The sequence below is a fragment of the Rousettus aegyptiacus genome, unplaced genomic scaffold (genome assembly GCF_014176215.1).
Source record: "Rousettus aegyptiacus isolate mRouAeg1 unplaced genomic scaffold, mRouAeg1.p scaffold_m13_p_6, whole genome shotgun sequence".
In the NCBI taxonomy this organism is placed as follows: domain Eukaryota; kingdom Metazoa; phylum Chordata; class Mammalia; order Chiroptera; family Pteropodidae; genus Rousettus; species Rousettus aegyptiacus.
Window position 1 is genome coordinate 107,165,302 of NW_023416309.1, and position 19,351 is coordinate 107,184,652.

Sequence of the window (19,351 nt, forward strand, 5' to 3'; positions counted from 1 at the left end):
CAAGCTTTGACTCTCTAGGGAGCCCTTATATTCTTCCTATAAAGACAGAAACTTAAACCCCTGAGGTTTAAAGAAAAAATAAATGAGGGTACCGGGCACGATGGAATTCAAGACCTCTGTTGACTCCACGGTCATCAGATGGTTGAATGGGTCTGTTCCGTCGTGCATGCGGCCATTCATCCAGTTAGTCATGCCGCGAACATCGATTAGATACTTCTCAGTACGGTTCACAGTGAGGTACCAGGGACCATGCAGAGAGATGATGTCTGCTTGCGAGAAACTCCCATCTGATGGCAGACAGACATGTGTATCAACATTTGTGATTTAGTGGTAGCTCGAAGGAAGAATGAGTAATTGCCCGGATCTTGCAAATCGAATGGGAGAGTTGGAGATCAGGCGTGGGGAGCCAAAGCAAACCCGACTGTGGTCTGTGGGGCACTGTGAAGTGGTACCAGGGTCCAGGAAGTCCTAAAGCCTGTGCATGTGGAATGTCGGGGTCACCTAGCAGAGCGGAGAGATGAGGCAGGAAAAATAGGCAAAGGCCAAGGGATGGGAGGCCTTGCGGTTCAGGAGGCCTTCGCAGCCCGATCGGATGCACAGTGTGAAGTACGACTGAGGGAGGGTTTCTTCCAGCAGCCAGATTTAATATAATTTTGTATTTTAGACTCAACCACGCTTCTATGTCCCCTAGCAACAGGTTTTGTTAATATTCTGAGCTCAGTATGAAATGGAGAGCCAAAATGGCATTGAAGAGCTTTCCTTTAGCAAAAGTCCATGACGAGCTTTCTTTATCATTTAGGGGAGGAAAAAGATAGCAACCTTGATAGGGAAGAGAGCTCGCAGGGGTTGAGTAGTACTGAACGTAGTTTTCTTTAATTGCCATTTGACGACTCAACTCGGAATGACACTTCGTTGGCAGTGCACGAGCTCACCCTGGCCCCTGTTCCTAGGGTATGTATGCCTTGAGGTCTGATTCTACGGTTTTCATTCCTATGGGCCTGCCTCCCACCCTGCTTTTTTGTGTGTTTTTAGCTAACTCACTTGACATTCCTGCCTGCCCACACCCAGGGAGCTTGTCTGCTCACCCCCCCGATCGCTTCTTCCGTGAGGTCATGCGCGTGCTGCTCACAATCGAGGGCTTCCTGCTGTTCTGGACATTTTACAGGACAGAAACCCCAGCCTCCGTGTCCAAGAGCCGGAGATTCTACCTGTCGGGACCTTTGGAAGCTGAAGCCAGTGTTATTCTCCGAAGGAGGATAAATGCTCTGCGGTTCTGGAGACTTACAGAACTGCGGTGGGCAGGGCCGGCTCCTGCATGATGATGAAAAGCAGAACCGAACCTTTTTCTTGTTGTTGGATGTGCTAGGTATCAGGCCGTCTTAAGATGAGAATTAATTAATGAAGAAATGCTGTCTTTTTTGTTTTTTGTTTTTTGGTTTTTTAAATGAGGTGGTCTCTTCCGCATCTCATAAAGCAGCTGTATTATTTTTCAACTTTCTTTTTTTAAACAAATGATTTCTGAATTATATCTACAGCCTTACATAGTTCTTAGCAACAAATCAGAGAAAAAAATCTTAACCAGTTATCTGTGTTTTTAATTAGATTTGTGCTCTCATTCACCTCATCTAACCTCCCTGGGCCTCAGTTTCCTCTTCTTGTAACTAGTCTCTACATTCTCTTGTTTTAAAGAAATGCCTAATTTGCTTGGGAAGATATATTAAGGCTGAAACATGAGGAGAATGCAGAGATATATATGATGCAAATATAAAATTAAGAAGGACGAATGCTAGCAGATGAGGTATTTCAAACATTTCGCCTTTCCTCCATTTCAGTTGGGCTTGAGAAAATCACTCATCGTTTTATTGTTCTTGGTAGATGTTTGGAAGAAATTAACTACTTAAATCATACTCGAAGAGTAACCTGAATTTATGTATAACTGGATTCTTGTTTATCTTCCAAAATCTATTTACCCATGTTCATTCTGCTAAGAATGAAAAGTAAATAATGGAGCTCAAAGAAGAACTTGTTCTTTATATGAATTGTAAATGTGAGGCTACATGACCAAGAAAGGTTATGAAGTCTTCAGGAAAAGGACAGAATCGGCTTTATGGGTTGATTTAGATCTGATGGTCCTAAAAGTTAAAAAAAAAAAAAAAAGTCTAAAATATATTCCAATCATTTGGAGTTGATTTAAAAATTAGATGTGCTGCCAACAGTGTTAGATTGTTAGACTGCAAACAACACTTTCAAAGAAGTGAACAGCTGTCACACTTCTCTGTCCTCTGTAGAGATTTAGCGTTGGAAAGATAACAGGTTTGCAAATTAACAGATCTCATCTAAATTCCATCCTTTTACCCTGGAGTTTTTGCCACCTCTTCCAAGAGCACAGCCCTTTGATTCTCATGATCCAGAGAGCATCTGCTTCCTTTTTCTTGTTGTTGGATGTGCTAGGTATCAGGCCGTCTTAAGATGAGAATTAATTAATGAAGAAATGCTGTCTTTTTTGTTTTTTTAAATGATGACTCTAATGTAAGTATTCTGCATGTATTTTTATAAATGACCGAATGGGGCTTTTGCTCTGATTCATTATAGGTTGGAAAGAATTTTTGGAAACACTTTTTTCATTTTGTTTACTGTTTTCTCCTCAGAACCAGGCGTAGTAGGTGCTCAAAAAGTATTGTTTGAATAAATTATTTATTAGCAGTGTACAGGGTCAGCCTTATGTTGACTCGTAGAGTGCACTAAGGGGGTCTTTGGTGAATTCAGTCTCCCTTTTTTAGCCTTTCTTCTCACTTCTCACATGAAAACTTATCACCCCTGCAGAATTCTCATGCATCATTGTGGTAAAATATGCATAATAATATAGCACTCACCATTTCAGTCACTTTACAACGCGCATTCTGCGTCGTTTCGTATACCCGTGAGGTTGTGCAACCATCACCACCACCCTCTAATTCCGTCCAGAACATTTGGTCACCACAGATGGAAAGCAGTCACTCCCATTTAGCAGTCGCTCCCCATTTCCCAGCCCCTGGCAACCACTAATCTGCTTTCTGTCCATGGATCTGCCTACTCTAGAGATTTCCTATGAATGGAATCATACACTGTGTGGCCATTCGTATCTGGCTTCTTTCACTCAGCATAATGTTTTCCAGGTTCAGCCACGTCGTAGCCGGTACCAGGGTTTCATTCCTTTTATATGGCTGAATAGCATTCCATTGTATGGGTATGTCACCTTTTTTTCTTTTCTTTCTTTACATTTTCTGTCAAAATCTAGCATCTAGGGAACTGCTTTCAAAGTAGTCAATAGATTATATATAAATGTAGTTAATAGAACATCAAAATTCATCCAGGGGACTTTGCCTCATGAAGTGGCAAAAAGTAGTAGGTTTCTAATGGCAAAATCTCAGGGATGAGGAGACATTGCCAAGAGGTCAGGGGACTTTCTCAGTCTGCTGGATTACAGATATATGACTATCTGACTTCTTGGAAAGCCAGGTCTACCAATGGCGGTGGGACTGGAAAGGCATTGAAAGACGAGGCTTAGCTGTTAACTGTTGCCGGCATTTCCCTGGGCGTAGCATTTTGTTTGTTGTTTTGGTCTGATTTTGAACCAGGCCTGGCTCTGCTAAGCTCTCTTACACGCATTATCTCGTTTAATCCTCACGAAAATTATACGGAATAGGTATAATTCTTATCCACATTTTATAAATAAGTCTGTAAATGAGATGTTGGAAGACTAAATACCATACCTGAAGTTTCACGCCTAGTAAATTGTGGGGGGAAAACTCAAAGTCACGTCTATCCTTAGCATGAGCTTCGAACCACAGCACGGCAACTAAAATGGTTCGTACATTTTTAAATGGCATAAAATCCAAAGAAGAGTGTTTCATGGCACGTGACTATTACATGGAGTTCAGCTTTCTGTGTAGCCACACTCATTTGTTTGTCTAATATGTCTGCTTTCGTGCTGCAATGGCAGAGTTGAGTTTTTGGGACAGAAACTGTGGGCCACAAACCCTAACCTCTTTCCCATCTGTCCCTTTGTGGAACAAATTTGCTTGTTTCCTCATCTGTAAAATGAAGGCAGGAAAGGAATTCAATTGAATTATTCTTCAGGCCCCTTTCTGCTTCGATGTGCTGAGAATTATAGAGAAAGTTGTTTAATCTGCTTTCCTGTGGGGTCTCTGCATTCTCTGCCTTCCTCACTTTCGAGATGAGTTTGCGTCTTTGAGAAAAACATCAGACCCATCTAAATAAGACATGGCTCCGGCATACACCCATGTCCCGACCTTCCATCCCTCTCTGCACCTGCCCCTCCATGGCCTCATCTATTCTGAGTAATAACAAGGTTATCATTGGTTAGATCTCTGATATTCAGACACTCAATGGGATTGTGAAGAAGGCTCTGAGATGATAAATATAAAGTCAGGTTTATTCTGTCTATTTTAGAGATGTGAGAACTGAAGCTTGCGGGGGTGGGGGGGCATCAAATTACTTCTCTAGGACATGTCAGTCAAGAAGCTGTGGTACCAGAGATTGAACCCCAGTCTTTCTGATCTCAGGGACATTGCTTCTCCTGAGTGATGTTACCTTTGCTTTCTGAGTACCTAAAGTTATCTCCCCCACCCCACTCTGCACCCCATTCCCCTGTGTATGCCCTCCTCAGCACCCTTCCCCGCCCCACCTCACCCTGTCTTCCGAAGGTCTTTTTCGTATTGAACTTGCGCAGGTGGAGGACAACGTTCTCTTGGGCCAGCTCTTCTGACCATACCCGCCAGCCCTACCCCAGCCCCATCCCATTATGAGGTTCTGCTTCTCTTGGGTGTATTTAGGGCAAAAAAGGACGCGTTAAATCTGGTTCTACCACGTGTAGCTGTGTGACCTTGAATACTTCACTAAATCTGAGTGTCCGCATCTGTACGACGGGATGATAATAGCAACTGCAGAGGCTTGATTTGAGAATTAAATGAGATCACTTAACACCTTACACTTAAACATGCCTGGCGCCTAATGGACACTAGGAATTGTAGCTCTCGGTCTACCAACCGTTATTTAAAACAGTATTTCCTATCCTATTGCTCAGTTGCAAGACCCAGAATTGCCGTATTTGGTTTTCCAGAGTGTTTTGTCTCTTTTCACCCAAACCGTCCACATTATATTCACCTTACTTTTTTACTCCCTTAAGTGCCTCCTCTCCTCTAGTCAGCCTCTTATCTTTATTTTCCTTTAAGTTATCTTACCCCTCCTGTACTTGGTGCCTATTCTTAGATTGGCCATTCTTCCCTCCTTCAAATCCTGCGTATTTGTCAGGCCTCAAGCTCAAGTGCCAGACCAATCCTCCTGGGGCCCATCCTTCCTGTCTTGATCTCTTCCTTTATGAACTTCCTTTGAACTTGGAGTCACAGAGCCGTAGACCGTGGCCATGAAAGGCACCAGGGCTGTCCTTCCCACTTGGCCAGGCGGCGTGTCTTCGGTAAGGTTCTTCGACCTGTTTGTGGCAGTCGCAGACACTGCCTTCTCTGTAGCATATGGATGTTCTCTGCATCATGTACATTTTCTTGTATTCTTCACCATTCAATGGACAAGAGTCTTAGTGCTTTTTCTATGATAGGCTCTGAACTGAAAAAAGAAAAATGGTAAGGACCAGTTTATGCACTTGTGCTTGAGAGAGAGTGCCTCTTTAAGTACCTTCCTCGCTTCGTCCTGTATGCCCACAGGTGGGGGTGGGGTGGGGTGGGGCAATGGCTGACACAGATTTTTTTTTTTTAAAGGCAGTATGATGGACACAGTAGAGGTTCCCACAACACAGAGGCAGAGATGATTAATTTAGGGGGCGTTAGGAAAGCTTCGCAATGGAAGTGACATTTGAGCTGGGTTTCGAAGGATAAAGAAGAGTTTACCAGCAGTGAGAACACATTCTAGTCAGAGTGAAGAGGATAGGAAAAGCAAAGGAGGCTCGGACATGCGTGTCCTCCGCGGCATGGAAGTTTGTGGTGCCACCGAGTTAGGTCCGGGGTGCGTTGTCCTTAGGGCATTGGAGGAGAGAAGGTGATGGAGTAACAAAAATTCAAGACTTTTGTGTGTGATTGAAAAGCCTGTATTCTTCCTTTAGTACCTCGTTCTACTTCCTTATGAAATGTCTAAAGAAAGTTGGTCCTAAAACGTTTTTCAGTAATCTACCTTCCGAATCTTTCTGCACCATCGAACTACAGTTTGGTTACTCTCAGGCTTTTTGAGCCTTTTCTGTTCCTCTCCTTGCTGTGTGGTGTACGTTGTGAATGGAGAGGTCGAATAAGGGTCATGAGGTTTAGTGGTACCTCATCTGAAAGCGTCTGGATGGAGCAGGGTGCTCTCCTGGTCTTGGTTGGTTTCTTAACTTGAGGATGATTTCTGTGTCAACGAGAGTTTGCTGTCAAAAGGTATAGGCATTAATTCCTGCCAATCTCGGAAGGGGAGGAATCCACTGAAAGAATTTGGGGTAGCTCGTAAGAGCTGCCAGAGGGCCAGAGAACTAGAGTCAGAGACAACAGAGCTGGAACAAAGCCGCCAGACACACGCTAAAAGGGGCCGGGGCAGACGCCACTGCCACCCCCAGTGGGCACAGACAGGCAGCCCGAAGCTCGTACCACCACGACCTGCCGTGAGGTGTGGTCGTCGTCGGAACTGCTGCCCATAAAGCTTCCCCGACTGAATGGAGCTGCCACAGCTACCGCCAGGTGCTGCAGTGGCCCCGGGCTGCCCCTGCCTGTTTGCACCACGAGAGACTGATCCCAAGTCTACAGTGATGGCCCTGGGCCCATTCCTTTAGTGCAAAGGATCCTGGGAAAGTGGGCATTCAGCACTTTTAGATTCTGGAATGGGTGGCAGACTCTGCCTCGTGAGATGGAGGACTGTCCAAACATAGGAAGGGGACTCAGAGGCCATCTGTCCGCTGTGTCTCTACGCTGGCCATTGTACACATGCCGGCAGTTTTCTTTAGCTGGAGACTTATGGGAAGTCCAAAGTGCATTGGCACCAGGAAAAGGTTTTACCGACTCAGTTAGAGGGAGGAAACTCAACTCGGGGAAGTTAAGCAGTGGAGAGAAAACTCTCGAGTCTTAGATTACTTACTGACCTCAGAAGCAAAAGGGCTGGCTCAGCCTTCGCGAGGTCTGTCAGGAGCTAATTCTAGTTCATGTGACAAAAGTGAAATTTTAAATGAAGATGCATTGCCTTGATTTGTGAATGATTTTCAGAATCATAGATAAAATCATAGGTAAAAGTGTTTTTTTTTTTCCCCCCCATATTAAGAATGTAGGGAAAATCATTGCATGTTTAAATGAAGTAGCTTGTTTGGGGGTTGTATAACTACCAGGTGGTGGACCAGAGGCTGGGACCTAGGCTTTCCATTTCTCTTTTCAGTATTCTCACCAAACCATGCATATTTCCCTAGAAGAATTCCCTTTTCTTTGGGTAATAAATGAATTGTCTGTAAACGCCTGGGTACTGTAAGATGAGTTAAAAGAACACTCAATTCATGCATAACAGTTAGGTTGGTAGGACATACACAGTAGCTCTGTTACTCATGGGTGGTTATTTGGGTGAAGGATATGTTACATTTCTAGACTCCCACTTGAGAAAGTAAACTTGTGAAGGTCTCCCTTATTTTGAGATATTTATACTATCAAGTTCAGTTTCGAATGTATCCACCTTAGCTTCTAGTTCACGTTTATTGCAATGCACTAAAACATGTATGTCACTTTGCACAAGAAATCAAATAGGTACACACAACACCTAAGGAGTTAAGAGTTTAAGCAAGAAAAAAAAAATGTTTATTTTTTACCCTGCAACAAAGGTATTTTGGGAACGTAACATGTTGTCTTACCAGCTGCCGCCTCCTTTTAACGTTAGATCAGTTTGCGTTGCTTTAGTCTCTTCTGTTCATTAATGGAAACTGGGGGACGGCGGGGCGGGGGGGGGGGGGCGGGGAGGGGATGGGGGGAGGGGAGGGTGGATCTATCGCTCTGCCTAAGAATATCAAGTTTATATAACCGAGCCGGTAACTGACAATTTACTGTCGAGCGTCAGAACTCTCGCGTTCTCCTAGGGAACGAGAACCCAGTCCAGGGATGCAGCTTGGGTTTACGTTAGTCAACAAGGTTTTCTGAGTGACGCACGGGGAACCTAAACTATACTCAGTGCTTAGAGATTGAATTGCTGGATTAAGGACAGTGTTGCGTGGGCTAAAGCAGTCGTGGCGGCACCAGCCGAGCCAAGCTAACTTTCTGTACCTCAGTTTCTCCACCACGGCTTGTAGTCTCCGCCGCGTGCCAGATCGCCCATAGGCCTCAGCTCCTTGTTCCTTCCCGACTAAGCTGCTGGTAGGTGTTTTCTGTCTTTTGCAGGTGATGAAACTAAAGCTCAGTGAGGCCGAGTGATTTTCTTTGAGGCCGTGGAGCCTGTGGCTCTGGAGCTTCCCTGAGTTTTGCAGGGTGGATGACGGGCGCGCAGCGCCACTCGGCCTGGGCGCCTCTGGTCGCCTGCCTCTGCCCCTTCCGTGCTCACCACGGATAGCGAAGCGCGCATGGTGATGCCTCCGCCGCCCTTTCCAGTGGCCGTGTTTGGAGATTTTGGGGAGAATGGGTGCTTGGAAACACAATGACCAGACTTAGGAATGATTTTTTGAAAAGATGCTGAATCGTGCGGTCCTGCGAAGTAGTCATCGAATTGGGTGCTTTTGCCGGTTTGCCGATGTGGGTGATTTACGTAGCTTCCCATTTTATCGTACTCTCTGTTCCCTACGCACGTAAAGAGCCGTCGGGAAAGGCAGGTTGGGGAAATGGAATTCGACGACTGTGCAGAAGGCAGCTGAGCGAACAGGTAGGGACTGGAAGAGGGGGAAGATGCAGAGAGGAGGAATTTGGGGAGTGATTCCATTTGGGGCCACGGAGAGCGTTCAGAAGGGCGAGTGAGCACTGGCTGGCCAGAGAGGAGTCAGTTAAGAAAGGTGTACCAGGAGTGAGCAGGAGGCGAGGGACACGGATCCTTCGCAGGGAGCCAGGCCGGGGACACTTGCCAGAGAGGCGACTGGGCCGAGCCGAGGGACCTGCCAGACTGTTGAGGTCAGTTGGCAGATGCGGCCCTTTCAACCCCAAACTGAGACGCCTCTAGAACACAGCAGAAGGAGGGCCTCATGACTCTTAGGGTGTGGATGAAGGGGAATGTAAGTCAGTCAGCCTAGGACCGAAGCAGGGAGACATCTTTAAATGCCAGTTCCATCTCGAAGCCATGGCAAGTGCACCTCAGTATTGTTGCGTCGCACCTCCCGTTGGTCTTGCTGTTTCTAGTTGACGCATGCAGGGCTGTTTCCCTCACCATAAAATCAAGCCGTGGCTCAGTTATCCCTCCCTGTAGGGAAGTATTCTCAGGGCATTATTATTATTATTATTTTTCACTAATAACATGGGTTTAGTCCTTTCGGCACTGAGGCCCAAATCAACACTGTTTTTCCTGAGACCCTGAAAGGCGCTGTCTTTTCTTCCTGCTACTTAACTGCAGTCCGACTTTTTGTTTAAGAAACGCGGCCGTCTTGCTGGCCTGCAGTGGCCGGGGCCCTCCTTCGAGAGGTGGCCAGGGTGCGGGGCCCTTCTGTCCCAGGCCACTCTGGGCGCGTCTTGGCTGTCCCAGTGCTGTCCTGCTGCGTGGCGGCCGTCGGTGTCACAGCTCTGGCCCACTCCCAACGTCGGCCGCCTCCAGCCAAGACTCTTTCTGTTCCCCGGCGCGTTTTCTTCTGCTTTTTGACTCAGCCCGACCTGTGCTCTTGGCCCTCGCCGTCGTCCCCCTTCAGGCCTCCCCGGGCGGCGAGAGGCTCCTTCCTTCTGGCCGGAGAGCGGGCCGTTTGCGGGGCCGGACGTCCCCTCGGCGTGCCGCCTTATCTTGGCCCTTTTCGTCATCGCCCGGAGCGTTTGTTTTCCTCGCTGGCTGTGGCGGTCCTTTCCTTTCCTGTTTCTGCCTTTTGTTTCTCCTGCCCTGGATGTTTGTGGCTTTTCCACATGGTGAATGTGCTGAAAGAAAGGCTGCCTTGACGAGAGCAGGTGCTAGTCGGTGTCGCAGGGCTGGCCGTGTGTGTGGCCGTTGCAGGTGATCAGCCTTGCGTGCCGTGCCAAGGCCCGGGGCAAAGGTCGGCGTTCCCAGGTTACAGGCTTTGAAAAGGGGCATCACTGGGCCTTTGATAACAAAGTCGAAAGTCATAAAGGAGCTTGGTTTTCTCCTTCTCTTAGCCTGATTTAAAGGGTGGATTTTGGAGCCACGCTGCCGGGGTTCAAATCCTGCCTCTTCTCTTAATTAGCCTCAGGTAAATTAAATAACATCTTTGTTTTTTAATCTGTAAAATGGAGATAATAACTAGGAACCCAGGACAAAGGGCTGAAGTGAAGATTCTGTTATGTAATATATGTTACTTATATATCTAAAACATATCAAATATAAAATAACATATTATGTATTTATATTACATTACATTATATGCATGTTATTTTATTTATATATTATTACATAATATATAACATATGCTATTCCATATAATAACATTATATATAAGATATGGTATATAAACTATACACGTAATTAATATATGTAAAGCCTTTAGGCTAGAACTGGTATACAGCAAGAAGGTGATATACAAGTTTACTATTATTATTCTTTGATTTTTTTTTTTTTTTAAAGAGAGATGTACATTTTTGTTTGTGACTTATAAGTAAGGCTGACTTTTATTCCTCAGACTCCTCTGAGTGGTTGGTTGACATTTCTATCCTTATGTTAAAGATATAGTAGTTTCCAGTCGTAGGTACTATGTGTAGCTTGATATCCATCGGCCACACAGATCGCACCCGGCTGGCTCTGCGTCTGAGGCGGCAGTAGCATTTGAAAGGTCAGCGTGGGCTTGGATCTCCAGGAGGTAAGCGGTCGGTCTGCCCGCGCATCTTCTTGGTCCTGCAGGTGGCGTGTTCTTGTTTCCAGTGCTTTTCTAATCTGTTCCAAGACACTAGGGTTTTGGGGAGGAAGGTCTAGAGGTCATGCTCCGGCCCGGACTTCATCCATGCTTTGCCTAGCAGCAATATTCTAGGTGAGGAACCAGAGATCAAACCCTTTGTTCAAATTTGGGGCGAGAAGAGTATTTTTTCCTTGAGACATTTTTGTTTTTAAGAGCTGCATTTCTTGATAAAGTTGGGCTACAAAGTGAGGCCAATTTTTTTTTTTTTTTAGTTTATTCAAAAAACATATTTTGTGAGCATCTTCTGTGCCAGAAAAATCTAAATAAGACCCTACCCTCAGAGCAATTATAGTCTAGACAGTCCAGTTTTGTAAACACACACACACACACACAATATAATAGGAATACTATGATAAGAAACTATTTTGGTATTTGTAGACACAAAAGGAAGAAGGTTCTATTTAATCTTTGCGTGAAATGGGATGGGCAGGGGTGAATCTTGAAAATTTTTATGGAAGAGATTTTATTTGAGCTGAATCTAGAACGTTGAGTGTGGGTCTGTATGAGTCAGACAAGGAAAGGAAGGATATTCTACACAGAGAAAAGGAAGGATATTCTACACATGAATAAGGGTACAGAACCTCAGAGCATCCTGGTGGTCTGAGATCGCAAGGGTCCGCCGTGGCTGAAATGAAGTATGCGTGGAGGAGAACAATGAGAATTAGCAGTAGCGAATGGGCAGGGATTATCAGCGGCATGCTGGAGCTGGCTTGCGTCTGCCTCACGGAAGCCATTGATTAAATAGCCAGTAATTTTGCAGGCTGGTTGTTAAACTGTTGGTAGCTTGAAATTGATAGTGGTGGTGGAAATATTTACACTGTGGAAATTAGCAAATACTACATATCAAGGCTTTTTTTTTTTTTTTTTTCTCCTTCCAAGAGGAACTTGACCAGCACTCTACTGATTGTGATGCCCTCGTATGCCCAGCCTGATTATTATTCTTCAGGGTCCCTTCGTGTAGGCGATGTGGAGCCAGTGTAGGATGGCTGGCAGGGGAGCGATGTGATCGGATTTGTAACTGAGAAAGATAACTGCGTCTTTGGTCCTGTGCCTGAGGAAACAGTCCCAGGAGGGGATGTACTAGGGAGTGTTCTTAGGGCTAGCATTTGAAGCGGAGTGAACAAAGCCCCACTGAGAAGAGGGAAGAGTTGGACGAAGGAGCCGTAAGGCTGGTCCCACAGGGATGCTTTGGAGGTGGAACGGTCCATTGGGTTGGCCGCACGCAGAGGCGCGGGGGCCAGGCCTTAAGACACCTGCAGTCACTGGACGAAGTCTGGCCCTGTGGAGGGGTACCGACCAGGGTGAAGCAGCAGTTCCTGGAGAAGGCTCAGCAAGTCAGGGAGCGAGTGGCTCGGGCCTGGAGGTGACCCAGGGTGTTGCAGGCCAGCATCCCGTTCACTCTGGCGGCAGTTTGGAGCACGTACGAGCTCCGTGAGAGGTGGGAGGCAAGGAGAATGGTTGGGAGAATGTTACAGAAGTCCAAGTTCGATGGCGAAGGCCAGAAGTAAAGTAGCAGCTAGGGATGGAGGCAGCGGGGATGGGCACGTGGGAAGGCGGGGTGGGTGGCCCTGGTGCCCCCGATGCTGTGGTCCTCAGCCCGGGGCAGGAGCTGCCCCCGTGTCTGGAAACAGTTTTGGTTGTCACAACTGAGAGAGGGGTTGTGTGTCTGCGAGCACTACTGGCACCTACTGGGAGGACACCGGAGATGCCGCCAATCACCCTATAATGTACAGAACGGCGCCCCGCCCCAATAAAGAGTAAAGGGGTGATGGAGTCAAGGAGAGGAGGTGCGAGATGCCTTCCTGTTCCTGCCCCGGGAATCTGGGTATCGAGACCATAATTCGGTACCAGGTGGGTAAAGTGGAGACAGTACTTTCCTGATGGACAGAGAAGAACTTTCATCTCATGAGCAAATACATATCACGGCGTCTCTAAAGCCCCGCCTGTCTCCTACGAAAATTTTAATTCTAGGTGGCAGTAGATTCTCATGGCTTTCCCTTCTGTCTCCCATCCAAAAGATTACAGTAAATGAGAACTTCATTCTGTAATTAAAGCCACAGAGGTGAAAGCAAAAAATAATAAGGAGGCTCTTACAGTAGCTGCTGGGTTTTTTTTTTTTTTTTTTTTTTTTGCTACCACAGTAAAAGTTTTGCAGAGAAATGGAACTTTGGGGATAATCTAAAAATGCGTTGCTTGGGTTTTAGTAAAGCGAAGCAAACGAAGAAAGTTAAATTTAATTAGGCAAAACCAGAAGTTGATTAGGTGAGTTCGAGCTTAGGTTGTGGACAAGCCCTGTGTCAAATATCCTAGTTTGCTTCTTAACATGAGCATATGCAAGTATAGCAGGTTGGCGAGGGCTTTGTGCTGTTTTTTGTTTTTTTTTGTTTTTGACCGGAAGCTCGTTATCGCACCGAGCGATGACCTCAGCCAGGTGTTCTGTGGTTCCCCAGAGCTGAGGCACCAACACCAAGCGGGCTGGAGACTCCAGGAGACACTGCGAATGCCCTTGGATGGGACCGACGAGGCCGAGCAGAGGTGTTTAGCTGGAGCGGAACACAGATTGATTTCTAGGATGGACATAATGGGAGAAGGGTAAAGGGGAGATATAGTAACTCCTGGCACTAGAATACTAGATTACGGACAGAGTGGTGGTCTGAAAACTTTCTGTAAAGGGCAAGATCGTAACTATTTTAGGTTTTGTGGGCCACGCGCTATCTTTTGCACCTCTGCCATCGCTGCGTGAAAGCAGGAAGATACCACGTAAATGAGTTATGCAGCATTCCAATAAAACTTTATTTACCAAAGCAGGTGGTGGGCCCAGTGTGGCCCACAGGCAGGAGTTTGCTACCCCTGGACTAGTCTGGAGAAGATGGGTGCACTTAAAAAAAAAAATGAAATTGACGTGCCATTTTAAGGAAGGTGTGGATATGGAGGCGTAAGTATCGTTGTAAGGTTTATGACTAAGGGAACCAAACATCTTCTTTTCTTTATTTTGGTGTCTTTCCCCTGGTCACTTTTCTGCTTTAAATGATTTTCAGTGGATACACTCACACATACATCTGAATTGCTTATTGCTTGATAATAATCGATTTCCTGTTATATTTGGAAGCGTTAAGCATGGAGCAGGAGGAACCTCTTCTAGCCCCTTCTGTTAGCCCTTCATAAAAGCAATTCGGTGATATTTCTTTTGGGTGTAGCTCTTTAATTATGTTTTCACCTGTTTGCTGTTGACTTTGGGGCCGTGGTTCTCGGCCCTGTGTGTGTATTGGGATTACCTGGGGGAACTTTTAGGCTTCCCAGTGCCCGGCCTGTGTTGGGAACTCCCGGGAAGGGCCCAGGAATCATTATAGTTTAAAGCTCCCCGGGGACTTCAGTGTGCAGCCAAGGTTAAGAACCACCACCTTGGATTTAAAGAAAGAAAGAAAGAAAAAAACTGTTCTCAACTGTAGTGTTAGATGCTGAAAGAAAGAGGGAAATTTAATCTCTAGGTAACCATTATGGCCTGCAGGTTATAACTATGAAAATAGGCTACAGATTTTAAGGGCTATATTCAGACGAACTTATTTGCCAGTGACACAGTAGAAACTCTTTGTTGTGGCTTGGTAGAGGCGATCAAAGAAATATCAGGAAGCTATTGTGACTTGGCGGACGTCTGTATTTCTAGCCAGAAGCACTTTTTCCATCATCGACTCTGGTGACAGCCTTCGGAGTCGGTGAAAGCTTCCAGGTTCTAGTGATTAAGTCATTATCCGCAGAAGCCGGTCTTAGCAGAGTAAACGATCAGGACAGATGTTCTGATTGTGACCAGAGGGAATTACCTACCAACCTTGTCATGAGCACATATCTATTTGATGATATTTCTTAAAGAGAAACTAATGGACCTGGCTCAAGGTGATTTTTGTTTAATGTAGGGAGACAGGGCAATTCAAAAGATACATTCGAGGAACTTTTATAGAGATATGTTGAAATTAATTAGAAGCTATAGATGTGAGCATGGATAGTAATGTTTTGTGGGTAGGGAAATTATTAAGGGACCCAAAAGTATTTTGTTCACAAACATTGCTTTTTTTTTTTCCATTTTAAAAACGAACGATTCTAACCTTGTGACACTGGGATTGCTCAAGCATTTAATGTTCAAGGCTGAATTTCAAAGATTTCATGCTTTCTTTCCTGAGCCCTAAAGACAATCATGATTTTGGGCGGGCGGCGTGGGAGGTGGCCTACAATGTTCTGAAATGTTTCCAGGCTCCGTTATACCAGAGATGTGACAGTGGCTTCATTTACTGAGGGGCGAGGGAAGGTCAGTAGGATTCTGCCCACCGTAAGTAACTGAAGACCCAGCCCATGTAGTCGCAGCGAGAGGGGTTTATTACCCCCTTGGCAAAGATAGCTGGGGAGGTACCGCTGTTCCTGGGTTGGTCGATTCAGTAATTTACCCACGCCCTGGCTTTGGATGGCATTCATGCTCTCTGATTCCTTTCACTTTTTCTTCCCAGTCACAGGATGGCTACCATGGCCCTCAATATCATGATATAACATGACAACATCAAGAGGCAGAAAGAAGGGGGCATTTCTCCCCCCGGGTCTTATTATTTTTATTTAAATCAGGAAGGAAAGGCTCTCCAGGAGCCCCCAGCAGCCTTTCTCTCAGGTTCCAAACCTGGAGCCAAATGCTATGCGACTTGCTCACCCTTCAAACCCAGACTGGCCAAAGGGTTTGCTGTGGTTGGCAGACGCTAGGGGTTAGCAAACTTTCTGTAAAGAGTCTGATTGTGAATATTCTGGGCTTTTGTGAGCCGCATGTGTTATTTGGTCTATATTCTTTTTTTTTTTCTTAGCCCTGAGAAAATGTATAAACCATTGTTAGATCGGGGAACCGGGGGGAGGGGGGGTGGCGGTGTCAGACAAACTAATCAATTATGTTTCCCCTCTGGAGGCTGGCTGGTGGAAGCGTCCACGTCCCCGCCCACATTGCCACCTATTTTCTGAACAATACGGTGATTTTGTTAGCAAATTGAGTGGGCAGCCGACTGTGTTTGCCTCAATACCTAATTTGTAAAATTGCTGTAATGATTACTAAATGAGATGACTAAATAAAGCAAATAATATAGTTCTGGGCACATCAAAGGCCCCAAGAGATAGTAGCTACTTATATTATTATTGTTGTTTGTTCTTTTTTTAGGATTCCTGTATCGCCGCTGGATGACAGACGAATTCTGTCATCTAAACTCATGTTATGTATAGGCATGGAATTCTGATTGGATTGTAATAAAACATTATTTTGTGATTTTTTTTTTTTTTAGCCAGTTCAGTATTCCTCTGTTGTGAGGGAGTGTGGCTTCTCAATTCCATATCTTGTCCATTGATACAAGTTTTAACGTTGTTTGGCAAACAGCAACTTGATGAAGAGAAGTTGGGTTATGAATTCTGAGGACTTCAGCAGTCCTTGCATTGGAGTGGGGAGACTACTCTCACTATGTTAGGTTAGGCCAGGTAACAACTCCCTGCCCCCCAAATCTCAGTGGCTTAACACAAGAGAAATGTTATTTCTTGCTCGTGCTCCGTGTTCCAAATGAATCGGCAGAGACTCAGTGACCATAATACAGGTTCCGCCATCATGTAGCGGCACCATTGGGAACACCTGGCCTTCTCCGTCTCCGTGGCAAGGGAGAGAGAGAGAGTTGAGGCAGATTGGAGAGTAGCTCTTGAGTTCGCTGCCTCAGACTGGAAGTGACATATTTCACTGGCCAGAACTGATCATACAGGTCAATCTAACTGCAAGGAGGGCTGGGAAATATGGGGGAACAAATGGAATATTGGGCGAATATTACTATCCCTCCCATAATCCCACTGCTCTATTCATTCTCTTCAGGAGAGGGTTGATGAGGTGACACCATTATAAAACACTAGTCGTTCCGAGTCCTTTACCTTCCGTCTCGTCTCAAACTCTTTATTTCTCCCATTTTTTATTTATGTTTTTAGATGATATTTTTCTCCTGTCCCGTGCCTTTTCCTTTTCTTAGATGGAACCGAATCTTGGCAATAGTTTCTAAAATTTAGAGTGAATGAATTAGAAAATGATCAAAGCGAAAAGGTACGTCATACTCGGATTACTACAATATGGAAACTCAGTAGGATTTATCATTGAAATGTCGAAATTGCCTTCTTTTGCCTTTTGAATGCTCCTCTAGCTCAGTGAGTCTCAACTGGGAGAAGTGTTACTTCCCAGAGCGTATCAGGCAATGTCTAGGGACATTTTTGGTTGTCACAATAGGCATCTAGAAGGTAGAGGTCAGATATGCTACTAAGCATTATACAATGCACAGGACAGCCACCAACTGAAGAAAATTATCAGACCCCAGAAGATCCATGTGCACATTCAAGTTTGAGAAGTACCACTCCAGGCTGGTCTCAAATTATGGTCCCGTTGCTACCTATAACAACGCAGTCACCTTGGAATGCAGCGGCTCCTTCTAAAAAAAATTAAGACTCCCCTTCCTTCTTTTCCTCCCTTCCACCCTCCCTCCCTTCCTTATCCTTTCTCCCTCTCTCCCTTCCTCTTCCTTCCTTCTTTCTTCCCTCCTTTCCTTCCTTTCCCTGCCTCCCTCCCTCCCTCCCTCCCTTCCTAAATCGCATATGCGTAGGAACTGCCCTGGACCTGCTCAATCAGAATCCCGGGGTAGGGCTACTCACTGCCTTTCAAACGAATATCACCCCGAAGTCTGAGAACCACATCCCAGGGCAGATCCGACTTCCCCCGCACTTTGGACTTAGGGAGCCCATCCTCACAATCAGCGCCAACTCTCTGGGGTCTCCCAGCCGCTGTCAGTAGCGCTGGTCATCCTTCTGCTGTCCTAGACTTCCACCTGGCTTCCATCCCATTATTGGACTGTTTCTTTACTTTGCATTAAAGAATGCACGGGGTCTCCGAGTTTCAGAAACAGAAAGCGAGAAGCTTTGGTTCCCATCGGTTGCCTTTTCTGGTGACCGTCCCGCTTCTCCGCGTGTGTCACCTCTTTCAGGGTCCCAGTGTGTTGCCGCTGTCTGTCTTCCGCGTTTCCTTGGTGCCCACCCATCTCCTAGTGTCCACCGTCTGCCCTCTCCCCGCACCTTGCCACCAAGTCTCTTCTTGCAGAAGTCACCGGGGACTTCTCTATTTTCCTTTGCGTCTACCTTTCTGAGGGCTTTAAGGCACACCTCTTAGAGGTTGGCAAGTATATACAAAAGTCATGTATTATGGTTCTAACCTGCTTTGCTGGTGTGCAAAGTTGAGCTGAACGTCAGCCTCTAAGCCAGGGAGAAATTGGACCTTACTCTCCCTTTGCTTGCCAACCCCCAGGGTAGGAAAAATAGTCAATCACTGAAGGTTTTTATACTTAAAAACATGTTTTACAGATTCAGGCTTACTGCAAATTTTCTTTTAGCATTAAGCTAGTTATTTTAATTCCTAATTAATTTAATTACCAAATTTCTTCAGATAATTGCTCATATTATTCTTGCGATGCTTATTATTTTGTAGTTGATTCTGACTAGAATCTTTTCTTATTTTCTAGAATGCACTCATATTTTGAATAGCTAAATAAGTCATTATCTTCTCTTTGAGAACCTGTAAACTAAATCTTTAAAATCCAATGAAAGAGGAAGTATTTTAATCTATTGAAAGGAAATAGATTCAGAATGCACTGAATACAGAATATCCACCCCCCCCAAAAATACCCAAAACAAAAAACCCTCCTTTTTCTCTCCTTCTCTTTCTTCCTTCCGTCTTTCATTCCTCTTGCCTTTATTTCCTCTCTCATGTCCTTCTCTTTTTTACATACTCAGCAAACACATTCCACGTAGTACATTAGGCTCTGGGGTATGAGGAATGAAACAAATATGGCCCCTCGCCTTTAGGATGTGAAGAGTTTAGCAAGGGGCATATTACCATTAAATAAATAAAACAATATACTAAGTATGCAGGGAGGCAGAGGGATACAACGGGCCTGGGAGGGAGCAATGAAGATGGGGTGATCGGTAAGCAGGTGGAGGAGACTCATCATAGGACAGATCTTGCCTGAGCTGAGTCTTGAAAGGTGAGCAGCATTTGGAGCGTGGAGGCAGAGGGATTTCAGGCGCTGCATTTGCATGAGCAGGACTAGGAGATATGAGATGACCTGGTACAGGTGAGGCGTCCTGGGCAGGTATTGATTGAGGAGGCTGAGGAAGGAGGGGTGCACAAGTCTAGCTTTTAAGGTGGGAAGTAGCATGACCGTGCATCTATGACAGCTCAGGGGACGGTGGCTTGGAGCAGTTCAGTCCTGAAAGATGAGAGAG

The 19,351-nt window shown here is 45.6% G+C and overlaps 1 protein-coding gene across 2 annotated transcripts in view; it reads left to right on the forward strand.

Moving 5' to 3' along the window:
- Positions 1 to 19,351, forward strand: part of MAP2K6 (mitogen-activated protein kinase kinase 6) — a 114,552-nt gene that overhangs the window by 15,863 nt on the left and 79,338 nt on the right. The window contains exon 1 of one of the 2 annotated variants that reach the window (XM_016143638.2): positions 9,440 to 10,336. The exons of the other annotated variant lie outside the window; for it this stretch is intronic. The gene's annotated coding sequence lies outside the window, so the exon portion shown is untranslated. Of the gene's footprint in view, positions 1 to 9,439; positions 10,337 to 19,351 lie in introns of those variants that run through there. 2 annotated transcript variants of the gene reach the window in all.